The sequence below is a fragment of the Vidua chalybeata genome, chromosome Z, assembly GCF_026979565.1.
Source record: "Vidua chalybeata isolate OUT-0048 chromosome Z, bVidCha1 merged haplotype, whole genome shotgun sequence".
Lineage (NCBI taxonomy): Eukaryota > Metazoa > Chordata > Aves > Passeriformes > Viduidae > Vidua > Vidua chalybeata.
In genome coordinates, this window is record NC_071570.1 from 43,600,975 (window position 1) to 43,616,828 (window position 15,854).

The 15,854-nt window shown below is 40.2% G+C and overlaps 1 long non-coding RNA gene across 2 annotated transcripts; it reads right to left on the reverse strand.

The window, feature by feature from the left end:
- Positions 1–5,474: 5,474 nt before the first annotated feature.
- LOC128782492 (uncharacterized) lies at positions 5,475–15,798 on the reverse strand. Of its 2 annotated transcripts, none has more exons than XR_008428813.1 (3): positions 15,583–15,798; positions 14,162–14,333; positions 5,475–5,779 (listed from the first exon to the last, which is right to left on the reverse strand). It is a non-coding gene; the product is annotated as an uncharacterized LOC128782492 (long non-coding RNA). The 2 variants fall into 2 exon arrangements; XR_008428814.1 differs by lacking the exon at positions 5,475–5,779 and adding an exon at positions 10,919–11,124.
- Positions 15,799–15,854: the final 56 nt, after the last annotated feature.

Sequence of the window (15,854 nt, forward strand, 5' to 3'; positions counted from 1 at the left end):
CTAGGGGAAGGACAGCAATTGTTTTTGTTGCTTAGTTTTTGTTATATCTTTCTGCATCCATCTCAAGCTGGAGCCCACAGATCAGACTTAAGAGATACTTTAAAAATAATGTCTCTTATTTTCAGTTATCTCAAAATTCTTTAATTTCTTGGCAAAATTATGAGGATGTTAGCAAAAGGAGTTCTTGTTTGTGTATTGTTCTCATATTTATGGTGAAAATAGCAGCCTTCAAATGCAGTGAAACAGGACAACAAATACGATCCCCATATGCCTAAGCATATCAGGTCTTGTACAGTCAATTCTTTCAAAACTATGTATGATTTGTACCTTTCAAATCTCAGTGTTGCTCATTAAATGCTGGGTCTAACCCAGCAAAGAGTGCTCCTGTCCAAGCCATGGGCTGCCAGCTTTTCCAGCAGTGTGCTGTGGTATTTTGAGGTTTGGGGTTTTTTTCAATTATATAAATATTTATTCATATATTATATATTTATATATATTTATATATGTACAGATATATAAAAGAATATATATATAAAGTGTATATATATATATGTTAAATATAACATATATTTTTATGTTTTATATCTGCCTCTAATATAAGTATAAAATTTTAGAATTATGATTGCTTATTCCTCTAATCCTACTGACTCAATGCTATTTAAAATGTAGCAATAAAAAAGAAGACAACTGGAGATGTTTCCTTGATCCTTTTATTTCATTTCAGCTTGAATTATTTGCACATTTTATATGTGAGTGTTTCAATGCGTGTTACTAAATTTTACAGCCTTGTCAGTCAGTGTCAGCCTTTTTTTTTCTAAAAGAGTAATTCCTGACTTACTGACCTAAATCTCCAGCCACACTATGTTTGCTTGAAAACTCCTAATCTGGTAAGAACACAGCTCATTAGAAGAATACCATATTCATGCTTTCTTCCTCACTTCATCAGTAACAGAATAACACAGCACAGTTCATTAAATAAATGCAAAGAAATAGATTAACTGCTTGTATTGTGATCTAAGGATTACACTATTTTACATGGTTCACATCCAGGTAAATTACAAGCTAAATTTTCAACACAATAAATACAAAAATTGCAGCTGTTTTCATGTTGCCTGGCCACACCTATCTGGCAGGGGTACCCAATTAATGGCCATGGAGAGAGATTTGAGCTAGAAAGTGCACATAACTTCAAATTCCAGATACCAAGATCAAAGTAGAAGTGCACTTTAGACAACTGTCCTTACAGGAGAAGTTTAGATTATAATCTGCTATGGGTTTAATTTTTAAAAAATAGGGAAAAAAAAAAGTTTACTATTTTCAGTACCTAAAGATGCTGCTAATATTATTTACAGATTCAGTGGCAATAGGTTTTATTTCTCTTTTGAATTTTAGTCTTGCTGTGTTTGCAATTCCATATCTTTGAAGAGGGGATTATGTCTCTGCTTAAGGATTTCTGCATAAAAATAGGAGCTGAACAGCATTCAGAGTTATATTATTGAGTCAATTATACAGAGTCATAATTTATTTAACAAGTTTGAATTAATTTGTAAGCTCCCACATTCTCAATGCAGTTCAGTTACAGCATTTTCCTATGTATTTTCACCTCACTACATGATCAAGCATGTTGTAGGGAAGAGCTGTGTATGGGATTGATATGGTTATATTAAAAAAATGCTTAATTCAACATTGACAACTTCACCACATGAGGTAAAGAAGTGCTGACATAATATCCCCACTGGGTTTTTGGAAATAATTAAGGCAAAGACAAGAGAATGGAAACAGTATGTAAGACAGATAGACTGAACAAAAAGAACAAGAGACTATTTTGTAGAATTTCCAGGGTTCAAACAATTACTGCACATCTAACTGAAATTCAATTGTTTTCATCCATGGTCTTGAGAGCATTTCTGCTTCTCACCAAAACATATACAGAATATTTTTGTTTTCTGTTTTATAATATTTTAAATCAAAAACATATGAATGAGGTTTATGCAATAACATATGTAAGTCATTAATGTTGCTTTCGTTCTCAACTAAGTACTCAGTTCAGTACTCCTTAAGTAAGAAAAACTCTTACTGAAGTCACAGTGAGTTTTCCTTGCATAAAAGGAAAAAAAAATGAGTAATAAAAGTAATAATCTGTAGGCTACTAAAATTGCTCAGTGACCCCTATGTCAGTCCCTTTTAATAATGTATACTTTTTTGCAGGACATAAATTCTCACTATACAGTGAGTGATTATTTTCTATTCAACTGGGGACCAATTTGGTTTCCACAAAATCAAATGCAAAACTCCAATCGACCTCTACAGGAAGAAGGATTAAGACTTTTACATAGTTTCTTTAAAAGAAATCTTCTGTTTCAACAGGCTGCCACCTTCTCAGTTAACTACAGGTATGTGTGGGCTGCTGTATCAGTGTCAGTCACATATTTCATGACAAAGAGAGTGCAGAAAACCTTTTCTGAGTATTGCAAGCTGAAAACTGCAAAAATCAGACACACTCAAACCTCTATATATTGTCTAAAGAAAGACCCCTATTAGCCATTTAAAGAGATGAGTAAACAAACAAAAAAACAGATATCTTGTTTTTCAATTAACAAATGCTTTGAAGTACTGTTCATCTTGATCTCAGCTCAAGCTCATGGTAGCCAATAGCAAAAGAAACCTCTCACAATAGTAAATGGAGTAGATTCAGAAATACTTTTGCCTTTATGAAGTAAAATGTATACATTAGCGTTCCAAAATAAAGATAGAAATATTGTTATATGAAGTCTCAGAATTCAATTCTGCTCACATTCCTTGTTATTGCGAGCTTTTTTACTTGTGTATTATTTTTCCATAAATTGTTCACATTGGTCATTTCTTCAAGCTGTAACATCTTTGTCACTGGAAAATAAAGAAAAAAACTGAAGACGGGAAATAATTTTCAGTGAAAATATATTAAAGAGAAATATAAAGTGGCCTGACCTTTATGTAGTCCCTGATCTGTTGAATAAGTGTGTGTATCTCTGATATAACAGTATATTTCTGAAAATATATGTTGAAAGGACTACTTCATATAGACTTACATAGTCTCCACAGTACATTAGAGTAAAATCTGTTCTTAGAAATTCAAAAGGGGAATTCAGGTAACACTGCAGTACAATGATTACTTATTCCAATGTTTTTCTTGGAACTGGCTGATTATTCAAATCTCTGTACATTCATTATCAGCTTTCTTGTTCCTCAGAAATTCATTGCAAGATTTGATATAAAGCAAGAGAGAGAGGAGAGGAGAGGAGAGGAGAGGAGAGGAGAGGAGAGGAGAGGAGAGGAGAGGAGAGGAGAGGAGAGGAGAGGAGAGGAGAGGAGAGGAGAGGAGAGGAGAGGAGAGGAGAGGAGAGGAGAGGAGAGGAGAGGAGAGGAGAGGAGAGGAGAGGAGAGGAGAGGAGAGGAGAGGAGAGGAGAGGAGAGGAGAGGAGAGGAGAGGAGAGGAGAGGAGAGGAGAGGAGAGGAGAGGAGAGGAGAGGAGAGGAGAGGAGAGGAGAGGAGAGGAGAGGAGAGGAGAGGAGAGGAGAGGAGAGGAGAGGAGAGGAGAGGAGAGGAGAGGAGAGGAGAGGAGAGGAGAGGAGAGGAGAGGAGAGGAGAGGAGACTGCCTTATAGGTGTCTTTTATAATGTGTAACAGGAATTCAATCTGGTGTCATATTGCATATCACTCACACTATAAGTGTTGCCAAAAGCAAGCCTATAAAAATTATTTCCCTAGAACTTAATATGTAACCTGGCTGGCAGTGAAAGAAAACTGTTAAGGTTGGTGCAAAGTTTTATTCTATGTGGAAGGTAATGAATCATCACTAAGTTGAAATGCGTTTTGACTCAATGCATGTGATTTTGTAGGTTGCTTCACAATATGCTGATTTGATTCTTAGTAAAATAAGTGTGAAACGTCAGAATTTCATGGACAATAAAATTTTCTGTATTCACTGGTACAGATGTACTTCACAAATTATAGGAATTCCAACGTGCATTTCCTTTGAATTTTTCTTTTACTGTATTCCTTGTAGTTGTTTCTCTCACATGTCATTGAGTGCAGTGTTCTTCGATTTGTACTTGTTTTGTGAGACTCAGATTTCCTCCAGACAATATTTTGAAGAGTTCTGAGAACTGGAATGGATGATCTTCTCTTCTTTGCCCCCTCAAATAACTCTCAACTGTAAAAAGGCAAGGCTATCAAAGTCTCAAAATACTTTAGTATTCTAAAGTCAGATTTTAACATAATTCTATGCTGTTGTGATTACATATTTACTTAGATTACATATTTACTTAGATTTACTTACATATTTACTTAGATTACATATTTACTTAGATTTAATTTCTGGATTACACAGAAATCACTGGACAGGAAAAGGCCAACTCAAACAATTTTCCAGCAATCTTTCCAAGTTAAATGAAAGGAAATGTTCAGGCAACAAAGAGTTCTTTACTTTAGCAACCAATGCTTAACTACCTTAGGGACTACTGACTCACATTCCTGTTTCCTGGTAGGTTTCTCATAGATGTTGGAAAGATGTTTCTGGAAGGTCAGGAGGATAACCATTAGTTTGTATGTGAAAAACATACAAACACATGAAATGTGTTTTTCACATGAAATGTCTGTTACTCCTATCCTCTTTCTACTTCAATGAAAGGTTTAGTTGTGTTTGTTTTAGGAACGTGATTATTAGAAACTCAGTTACCAACTAACTTATTAATTTTCAGCAGCATCTAAGCATCTTATCTGCAACTAAAAGTGACAGGAAAAAAATCTGTCTTTTCTAACGCTGACATTGCAAAACTCATGGAGATAACATTTCCTTTAGATGGGGAAAAACAGAAGAGGGTATCCTGTCTCAGTGGATAGAAAGAACAGGCAACCTCAGTTGACTGACGTGCTGCCAGAATTTTACCCGTCAGAAGGACAAGGATTGCTCCATGTATGCACTCATTGCAATATTTCTTAAGGAAATGCTATTTCCCAAAGTTTACCTTTGCTTTACTGAAGATTTTCTAATACATTGGAACACCAAGCTATGCTGAAAGTAAATAGAAGATACAAAAATTATGATTTCTATGCCACTATTTTATTTACTTCACATTTAAAACTGCTTCATGAAAAGTAGGCAAGAATAAACATTGAAAGAGAATGTCTGGAGGTATCAGAGTGGATGTCCTGTTGTAGCTTACGAAAAGAAGCAGAATTGCTTCTCAAAACAGGATGAGGTTTATCACACCATTCATTCTCTTGTACCTCTAAAACTGTTGCAGATCAACCTTATTATCCCATTTTGTGGAAACAAAATTAAGTCCCATGGTTGTTATCCAGATGTCGCTGGAGAATCCCTATGTGATGCAACTATAAGTCAAAACACCTCAGAAGAAGGTGGCCCCCTGCTTCAGTCCATAACTACCTTTGTATTTATTTACATATGTATGTATAAAAATACTTGTCACACACTCATACCTGTATATATGTGCATATATGCACATGCACAGACTCCCTGAAGTCCTAAGAGCCTAAATCGCTCCTTTTAATAATTTGGCACTTTTTCCCACACTTCCAGGAAAAAGAACATAATTGTGGTTTGTTCTCCTAGAAACTAGAGTGCTGAGATCAGGTTTCCCATTGCCCACTCAAGAAGAGGATTAAAACAATTTACTACCCAGAAAGTGTATAACTATCATTGTATCCCATGCTTCATCTTTCTTCCTTCAACTTTTTCAATTAGCTTGTCCAATATCATTCATCAGATTTCTTTTTCCTAGAAAAAGAAAGAATCACAGTCATAGTGATACCAGCTTGTACTACAAACATGGGGAAAATCCTACTTCTCACAATTAAAGAACAGTTTTTAATGAGCTTTATAGATTAAAAATTATAACAGCTAAAGACAGCATGTCATATATACTAGCTGTGGTAGATAGGGACAGGCGAACGGAAGATCTCAGGATGTGACGGAAAGCTAGACCCTTCCCCCCTTCTTCCTGCTACAGTTAATCAATTACCCCCAAAGCATGCAGCCCCTCCTAAACTCAGTAGTTTTCCACTCCTTACTAACCTTAGCCAGACCCACCCTCCCCTTCTGACGTAGTGAAGCCGCCTTGACTATTTAACCCCATGAGATAAGATAATAAACGCCATTTGACCATCCACCACATTGGTGTCTGTGCATGTCTGTGGCCCGAGTGACCCGGGTGAGGCCGGGTTGCCGTGCTGTGTCTTGAAACCAGGTCGCCCGCCTTCTCATCAGAAGGCGACATATGGTGCCGAAACCCTAAGGTAGCGGGAATCTCCTGGACGAGAGACAGTGGCCAGAACGGTCAAGCCGATTCTAGGCGGGGGAGACGTCCCCGGACCAGCGATCTACATGGAGGCCATCGCGAAGGTCGTGAGTTCGATTTATAAGCAGTGGGGAATTAAGTGTAAGCTCAAGGATTTTTACCTCGCTATTGCGAGACTCCTCGAGCTGGGGACGATTGAACGTCCCGTGGATATATTACACCCAGAGGTGTGGGGGAGATGTACAGCCGCATTAGCCGAGGAAACAAAAACCTCAGGCAGCGGGAAAAGCCTCAAGGCTTGGGGAAAAGTCGAGCAGGCTCTGCGCGAGGCGTTAGAGGAACAAGAAACATGGAGCGCGGCAAGCGCATGTTTATTAGCTACACCCAAACTGGGGGTAGGAGCGGCAACGCAAACTGCCTCCGAAAGCGAGGTACCCGGGAGCGGGGACCCGGGGGGACCGGGTGCGTCCCCCCCCTCCCCGAGCCCGAGCCCGAGCCCAACCCCCCCCACGGGGCTTCCCGAAAAACTCGCGGACCCCCCATCCGTCCCTTCACCGCGGATCGGCGACTCGGCGCCGGGGGCGCAGCAGCGCGCGCAGTCCTTTTGGGAGAAATTGGCGAGGGAAGCCAGAGACGCGGGAAACACGGCTCAGGGGGAGACACCGGCAGCACCCCCGCCCTACCCTGCCGAACATGGCGCCGGCGACCCAGAGGATGGGCGGGGCGCGCATGCTCCCTACGGGAAGACCCCGAATACCCGGATTCTCGCTAGTGCGCAGCCGCGAGGAAAGGAGGAGGAGGGGGACGGCGGAGAGCGCGTGCCCAATCAGGAACCGTGCTCAAAGTTGCTACCATCTAAGGGAGAGACCTCCCCCTGCGGGCGGCAGGGCAAGCCCAGGGGGCGGGAACGGCACCACCCCCGAAGGGAGGGGGAGGGACGGGGCCGGAGCTGCACGAAAAGGCACCGGGACCCGGAAACGCGCTGGCACTCGACTTCCAGCTCTGAGTTGAGCTCCACCAGCTCCGACAGCTCGGGAGAGCTGACGGACGCTGACGGGGACTCAGAAACAAAAAAAGCGGAGCTGACGCGGTTTGAAACAAAACCGAATAAAGCCTTAAGCCACATCGAAAGGCAATCACAACACGAACCAGCCCAGTTTACCGACTGGGCTAGAATAAAGATAGCTTGTACAAAGTGGGCTCCCTCAGGGACAGTAAAAGCCTTCCCGGTGAGGATCACCAGACCAGAGGGAAATCAGCAAAGGATATATAATCTGGTAAACCCCAAAGGGCAACCATGCGCAGTGCTGGACATCAAGGACTGCTTCTTTTCAATACAGCCACAACCCAGGGGACTAACGAGAATTGCGAGTTTCTGTTTACAGGACATGCTCGTGGGTCGTCCCCGTAACGCATACATCCCGGTTCCAGAGAAAAGCGACGAACCACCAAAACGCCAGACAGCACCCAAGAATCCTACACCGGTGAGACCCAGACAGCAACGGTGGTTTTGTGTGATCTTAATATTAGGGCTCATCACCGAGGGGCAAGCCAACCCAGACTATCACCCCCATCAGCCATTCAGGTGGGTCATGCAGCATCTTTCAAGTGACAAGGCGTTCAAAGAAATCACCACGGCAGGCACCCCATCCTTCGTGTTCCATATCACCGACCTGTTTCCAGGACGACCAAAACTACGACCCCATCACCCGCACATCATGTACATGTACCTGTCCTACTGGTGTCCAGCCTCCAACCCTGGGAAGAAGTACTGTAACTACCCGGGGTGGGGATATTGCGGGCACTGGGGCTGTGAAACCATTGTCACAGATGCCAGACCATCGGGAGAAGGGTGGGAACCACAAGAGCCCGATAGATTCTTGCAGTTCACCTGGGCACCTACTGGCTGTAAAAAGCCCGCCTTCAAGGGAGGGGTCTATGACAACTATCATACACAACCCAAATATCGGAAGTGCACGGACTATAACATGACAGTCCTGCAGCCAGAACACCCTAGTTGGGCCACAGGCAGAACATGGACGGTAGTCCCCAAGGCGCCAAAAGAGTGGGTGAACGTGCGAATTATCAGGCTCCAACCACCGGCACCCCGACCGGTAGGACCCAATATAGTTATTAAGGATGTGCTGAAAGGAGGAAACGTTACCCATCCCAAACCACTACCCACAAAGGCCACCGATATCCCGACCGGCCATGCAGATGCCTTCCAAATAGACCACTTAGCCGAGTCGGACTCAGACCCAATCTTCCGCATGCTAGAGGCTACCTTTCTATCCTTGAACGAATCCAACCCAAACCTAACCAATTCCTGCTGGCTTTGTTACGATGTTAAACCTCCTTTCTACGAAGGAGTCGCTCTAGACACCCCCTTCAGTTACTCCACAGCCGAAGCCCCTCACCAGTGCAGATGGGACACCCCCCGTAGGGGAATCACCCTGAGTCAAGTCACAGGCCGGGGCAAATGCTTTGGCAATGCAGCCCTGGCGAAGCAGAAAGGCAACCTCTGCACCAAAGTTGTCAAGCCCAACAGAAAGATCAACAAGTGGGCAGTCCCATCCACATGTGGGATGTGGGTTTGTCAGAAATCTGGGGTAAGTCCTTGCGTGTTCCTTGCCAAATTCAATGATGCTACCGATTTCTGTGTCCAACTTCTAATTGTTCCTAGGGTCCTATACCACTCAGACGAGGAGGTGCACCACATCTTCGAGGAGCCCGGCCGACTCCACAAAAGAGAAATAATAACGGGAGTGACTATCGCAATGCTGCTCGGCCTGGGAGCAGCTGGCACAGCCACAGGTGTCTCGGCCCTCGCGACCCGACACCAAGGGCTTGCTCAGCTGCAAATGACCATCGATGAGGACCTGCAGAGGATCGAGAAATCCATCTCCTTTCTAGAGAAATCAGTTTCCTCGCTTTTGGAAGTGGTCTTACAGAACAGGCGGGGACTGGACCTCTTGTTCATGCAGCAAGGAGGTCTGTGTGCCGCCTTGAAGGAGGAATGCTGCTTCTACGCGGACCACACAGGAGTCGTTAAAGACTCCATGGCAGAACTCCGAGATAGACTGGCTCAAAGAAAGAGAGACAGGGAAACCCAACAGAGCTGGTTCGAGTCCTGGTTCAGTCAATCACCATGGCTCACCACTCTAATTTCCACCCTAGTAGGTCCGCTAGCGATACTGCTTTTAACCTTCACATTCGGACCTTGCCTGCTAAACAGGCTGGTCTCATTCGTTCAAGCTCGCCTAGAACGGGCCAACATCCTGTTCATAGGCCGGCAACAAATGCTGTGAACCAAAAACCGAGGACACTGCCAGTCGCAGAGGTTCTCTAAACTTCCCTTGCGAAGATCACTCAGGTTTACCAAAAAACCCTTTTCCCTTATCACATTACAACTTTATACCTCACCTTAGTGCCTATGTTTATAACTACCTCACTCATTAGTAAAAAAGGGGAGGGGAGATGTGGTAGATAGGGACAGGCGAACGGAAGATCTCGGGATGTGACGGAAAGCTAGACCCTTCCCCCCTTCTTCCTGCTATAGTTAATCAATTACCCCTAAAGCATGCAGCCCCTCCTAAACTCAGTAGTTTTCCACTCCTTACTAACCTTAGCCAGACCCACCATCCCCTTCTGACATAGTGAAGCCGCCTTGACTATTTAACCCCATGAGATAAGATAATAAACGCCATTTGACCATCCACCACACTGGTATCTGTGCATGTCTGTGGCCCGAGTGACCCGGGTGAGGCCGGGTTGCCGTGCTGTGTCTTGAAACAAGGTCGCCCGCCTTCTCATCAGAAGGCGACAACTAGCAAGGACACAAGATGAATATCTGAAGATGCAAACAGAGAAAGTCATTATATTTTATGACACATTCTGCTGAATTACCATGGATGGGTGTCATAGGAATACACATATATATATTATATACACAGAACTACAGATTATTTGTCACAGCTATTGGAATGCATGACACACTCATGAAAGGATGGATTAATCAATGGAAACAAGTTTTTTCAAGTTCTCATAGGGTGAGTTGAGTTTATTTGTCCAACTCAGCTAGAGATGTGTCATTGTGGTAGCTTATTCCAAGACAAGTCAGTTCTATATGATACACAGAAGTAAAGAACTGACAGAAACTTTCTTTGACTTTCATTAAATACAAAAATATGCTTGAAACCATTCTTTAGCATCCTGAACATAAGCATCTGTACTGTAGCAAAGAACCTATATAGATTATGGCAGATAGTTTATGAGACATATGTTTTAAATTGCTTTCAATTCTTACTGTAAATGACTGGAATTATTCTGTATGAATTAAATATAATGTAATACAGATGTTGGATGTGTTAAAATTACTGGTTTAGGGACAGCAGTTTCTGAACACATTCTGTCAATGAACCTAATTCACACTCAAGAGTTTCTACTGCTTGTCAAAAGTAATGGCATCAAACGTAACATAGCTGTTCAGGAAGAGATAATTTAATGTGTAACTGGTCAACATTTTAGACCTTATCAGTCCTTTTTGAAAAGTTTAGCTTAAAATTAGGATATAGTTTAGGATTAACATTCTTCTTTGTCAATAGCACTGATATAAAATATGTTGTAAACCAGAATTTTTTGTTTGTTGAATTAATTAGTTCAACATTTTCTTAGCTACATCTTTCCCTATAAGTAATATAAGTTACTGTTCTTGTTTCTGAGCCTTAGATCCACTGAAGATTTCCTCTTCTGCATTGTAGTGCACCCTTCCTTTCTATAAAGGCTTATCATGGGTCTTATCTGGGAGGTATTATCTGACAGGTACCTGCAGAATTGAGCAATAATCCTCCATTAAATCTTTATAAAGGAAGAAAGGCAGTTAGACAAGCTGAACAAAAAGATTTACACTCTTATATTTAAATAGGCAGTCAATTAGAAAATGTATGCTCCTCTTATGAACTGAAAGCTCCTGACACTATTTCTGGGATTAGCATTCTGAAAACTTAATTTTCCAACTTTGCTTAGCATAAAACTATGAAAAAAAAATGTTTTACACCAGTTCTAGTTTTGGGTAAGCCAGCAAGAATGCACATTTTACTAAGTCTTGAATAGCAATCACACTTATTAAAATTCTCTAAGCCTAAAGAAATCAACTTCTTTATTTTATGTCTAATATTTTAAGAATCAAAGACAAAGTTCATTAAATTCCCTCCATTAAACTAAGCTCCAGAAAGGCAAATAGCCCAATTATGAACTTAATTTCCACTAGCCTTACCCCTGTGTCATATCAACCTATTGTTAATTTGGAGTTTGTTTGCTTTGTCATAGTTTTCTGCCCTACTGAGTGATCCTATTAAAGATAATCCCATTTATTTCATCTCCTTTCTGAACAACTATTTTATCCATAGCACTCTCTGCCATGGTCCTGGAAGTCTTAGCCTAGCAGGGTAGTCAGAGCTTTCCAGGTGTGCTACTGCTAGGAAAAATGAGATTAGCTGTTCTTTCCTCTTTTCCTCTGTTCTTTCCTGAGGGAGCCCATTGGTAGGAAACAACAATTTTCCTGGGCATAGAAGAAAAGAGTATTTTATTTTCATAGACCTGGTTACCTTTGCCCTTATTTTGACATTGTCGTGAGAAACAACTTAACCATGGAGAATTTTAAATTAGTCTAATAATTACAGAGTACAGGATCAATTGCAGAGTACAGGATCAATTGCACTTGCCAATTAAAAAATTACATCGCCAAAAGAAAAGATCATCTGCTCTCAAGGATGTATCTTGTTAAAATCTCAGATCCACTTACATTTGTGGATATATGTTCAACAGTCCAAAAGTACATCTCAACATTGATAAATACTAGCAAAAGAAACCACTGGAATTCCTACAAATTATCCTGTGAAATACTATACCCCTGTATACTGTAGCAAAGAAAACTTTTGAAATAATTCATGTCTGCTGGGAAGAGCAACCGCGTGCCTCCCCATCATGAAACAGGAAGTCTGTGTTCCTCATGGTGGGAGCCCTTGTTAGGTTATTACAGTACCCTGGCCTGCTGGCTCTCTCCTTTTCTGGGAGCTGTGATCCATGAGCTGTGAAACTAATAGTCTTGCCATTAGTTGTGTTTCCAACAAAGATGTGAAAAATTAATGGGCCATACAACAAAATTCGCACATTCTCCATCTAAGACTCTGATCCTTGCAAATAAATATTTGCTGCATGGTTGGGTTTGTGCCTCCCTGAGCTCTCATGGTATCAATGGGATTCTGCATGGGTCCAACACAGCAAGTTCACGAACAGGACTGAGCCTGAAGCAGCCTCTCTCTAACAGGTCTCACTGTGACACCGTAAGAAGTCCACATGGTCAGAAAGATGCCTTGCAAGTGTAACTCTTGGGCCAAAGCCTTTTTTAAAACTAATACTTATGTTACTTAGGCTGAAACAAATATTTCTGAAATACTTTGATTATCTTCCAAAATAAAGGCTTTTAGGTAGTATTTTAGTTTGCTTTGAGATTTTTATGGCACAAAGTATTGAATGTAGATCATTCTTATATATATTTTTACATTCAAGGAACTTTAGAAGCTAGATACTCTAGAAGTAATCTAACTCTAGAATTCTTCTAGCCTAGAAGACTATATAGTGTCTTAATTATTTTAAAATACCTACAGATAAAGAATAAAGCATCAAATACACAAAATAAAATGGAAATACAACTGTCAGAGAGACTACAGTTTCAGAGATACCACTCTCCATTTACCTGAATTCTCCTATAATTAATAGGCAGTTATTTTTGTATCTATTTTAAAGGCATTGCAAGACTCAGTTTCAGACATTCTGATAGGAGGTAGGAACATCACAGAGACTATGTACCAATGAAGAATGCAGTACAATAATATTTTTCATATATATCCAATGGATTGAGCTTTCAAATCTAACAAAGCAGTTCAATAAAGCATGTTAAATACCTAAATACTTCTAGTGTTGTAATTCAATATACCAGGCCAAAGAGCTTTCAGCAAAAACAAGGACAGAAGCAGCAAAGGTGCTATGGGGATTTAACATGCTTTATAATGAGCAAACGGTACCATAAACTGGCCAAAGATTATGCAGGAATATTCAAAGGAATAATTCCTTTGAAATCATTAAAGTGTGCCCCTTTTGCACTGAGATTTACTTTAATCCTAAATTTACAGCTACTTTGACACTTTAACAAGTAGATCATTAGTATGGTCACTCGGAAATGACACAATAGCTTGAATGATTTTTGCTTTGGTATGGGATGCCATTATTAGAACAGAATAGCTCTTACATATCCTTATTTAATTACAGCAAAACAGATTAAATAATCCATTTATGATTAATTAGAAAATTAAATATTGTGCTGTATTTATCATTAAAGTACCTCTGGCTGTCACATGAAAGTAATAGGGTAGTGCAATACATATCAAGCATTTCTGACAACTTAATTAACAAATAATTTGTTAATACAAAACCTGACATTACAATATTTTCACCTCTCAAATACCACTAATTCATTATTTTAAAGGAAATTAATTTGTTCTGTATTTTAATTAATATTCTAGGCTAATTACTTGATAATGATTTTGTTACTGAAAGCTGAATCTTTTAAATCTCTGCTGAAATTTACAGGTAAGGCAGAAAAAGAACCATTTTACATAGATTGAAGGCTAAATTTTTTTCTCAGCACAGGGCTTTTTCATAGAAATCTTTATGACAGCTTTAGAGTTATGTTTACTATCTCCTATAAAGAAAATATCAGAAATTATTCTTTTAATAATACTTTCTTCTAGTTTTCCTAATATTTATTTAGGTTTCCCTACATAAACAACTTCATATCTTACCAGATCCAGAAATTCTGATAACATCTCCTGCATAGGCCAATTTTGAAGTTTTAAAATTAATCACATAAGAAGTTGATCATTCCTTGTAACCTTGTGTTTTGCCACGATTTTCTGGTGGAACCACTCTGATTAATCATCTGCTTCTGTTCTCCAGTTCAGACCTCCTTCCTGGCTAAAAGCGAAATTTATAGCAATAGAAAAATAAATTAATAGTAATTTTGAATACTAGTTTCTGGGTTTTTTCAACATGTCAGATTTGACCAGCTGTGCTTTTTTCACACATATGGGGGGAAGACACAGAGCCACAGGAACTTCCAAGGTGTTGATCTCATCGAAAAGCAGAAGACGGATGCTGGGACTCTGCAGGGATTTTAAGATCAAAAGTGCATCACCTCTGTATTGATATGAAGATCCCATTTCTGTTCTGGGTCAGGTAAAATAAACCAAATTACTCCTTGTATATATTGTATTATTTTAATCAAGATTGTTGTCCCAGGCTCATCTTTCAAGATGTTTAAGCCTTCAGCTTTGCAGCATCTGTAATCAAATGGGCCTGTTACTTCAGTGCAGTGCTCACTTTGAGGGGGCCCAAGGGTCATGTTGCAATTGCCTTTCTCACATTTAGACTACTATATTTCAGTAAAATGAACTCCTCAGGCAGTGCAGAGCAAACAGTGTGTGACCTCCAAGGCTGTATTGGAAACTAAAGGTTTTTATGTTAGCACTTTTAAGACTTATACCACTGAATCCCCTTCTAGGCAATTCAAAGACAAGGACTAGTAATCTTATTACCTTTGGAAAGCCTTATTTATTCAAACAAGAAAATAACTTTATAGGGCCAGTTATTCTCAGAGTTTTAGCATATTTGACTATATTTATCTATAAAGAGATTTTTTTAAATGGATGTTGACATTATGTCTGTCTTTTACACTCCCAAGTTACTTAATGATAGTATTTCCATTTTCTCTATTATGTCTTTTTCTTAATATTTATACATGTTGTCTTTAATACAAGCTGAATAGAATGTGTCTGTCTGTAACACTATATATGTGAAAGCTAATACCGTAGAAAAAGCAAGACATTATGCTGTATTCCTGTATTTCAAATCATGTAATTAAAGGAGTTGCATTCACCTAACACTTCCTGACATAACTGATACATAAACAATGCTCAGTGTTTCATAATTTTTGCAACTGGCATTATATTGAACTCCTATAAGTTCAATAAAAGCAACCAGTCCAGAGATAGTGAAAATCAGAGAGGGGTACCCAGCACTCAAAATAATATGAATATTTTCTGTGTAATATTTTTTTAAAAGACAACTTTCATTCCTTAATCTTGGAATTACATGGGGGATTTCCACTGACACAAATAAAATTCCATGCTGAAGACATAGGGAAGGCATCATCAGGGCTACTTACACCAAGTAATTAATGGCTTCTTTAATTATTATGCCAGATTTAACAAAATGTACGTTGTTGCATCCCGGGTTGGGTTCAGTTAGGGGTCCTGATAAATGTTAGCCGGTTCTATGTACCCCCATTTCCCCTCACAGTGGTTCGCTCCATGTTCTCTGCCATAGGAGGATCCCCATGTCAGTCTTGTGGCCACCCCCCTGTTCATTCCTGAGAGTTCCGTGTCAGTTTCCCCATCCCTGCATTCCCATTCAACTCGGAACCCTGTATCCACCCTC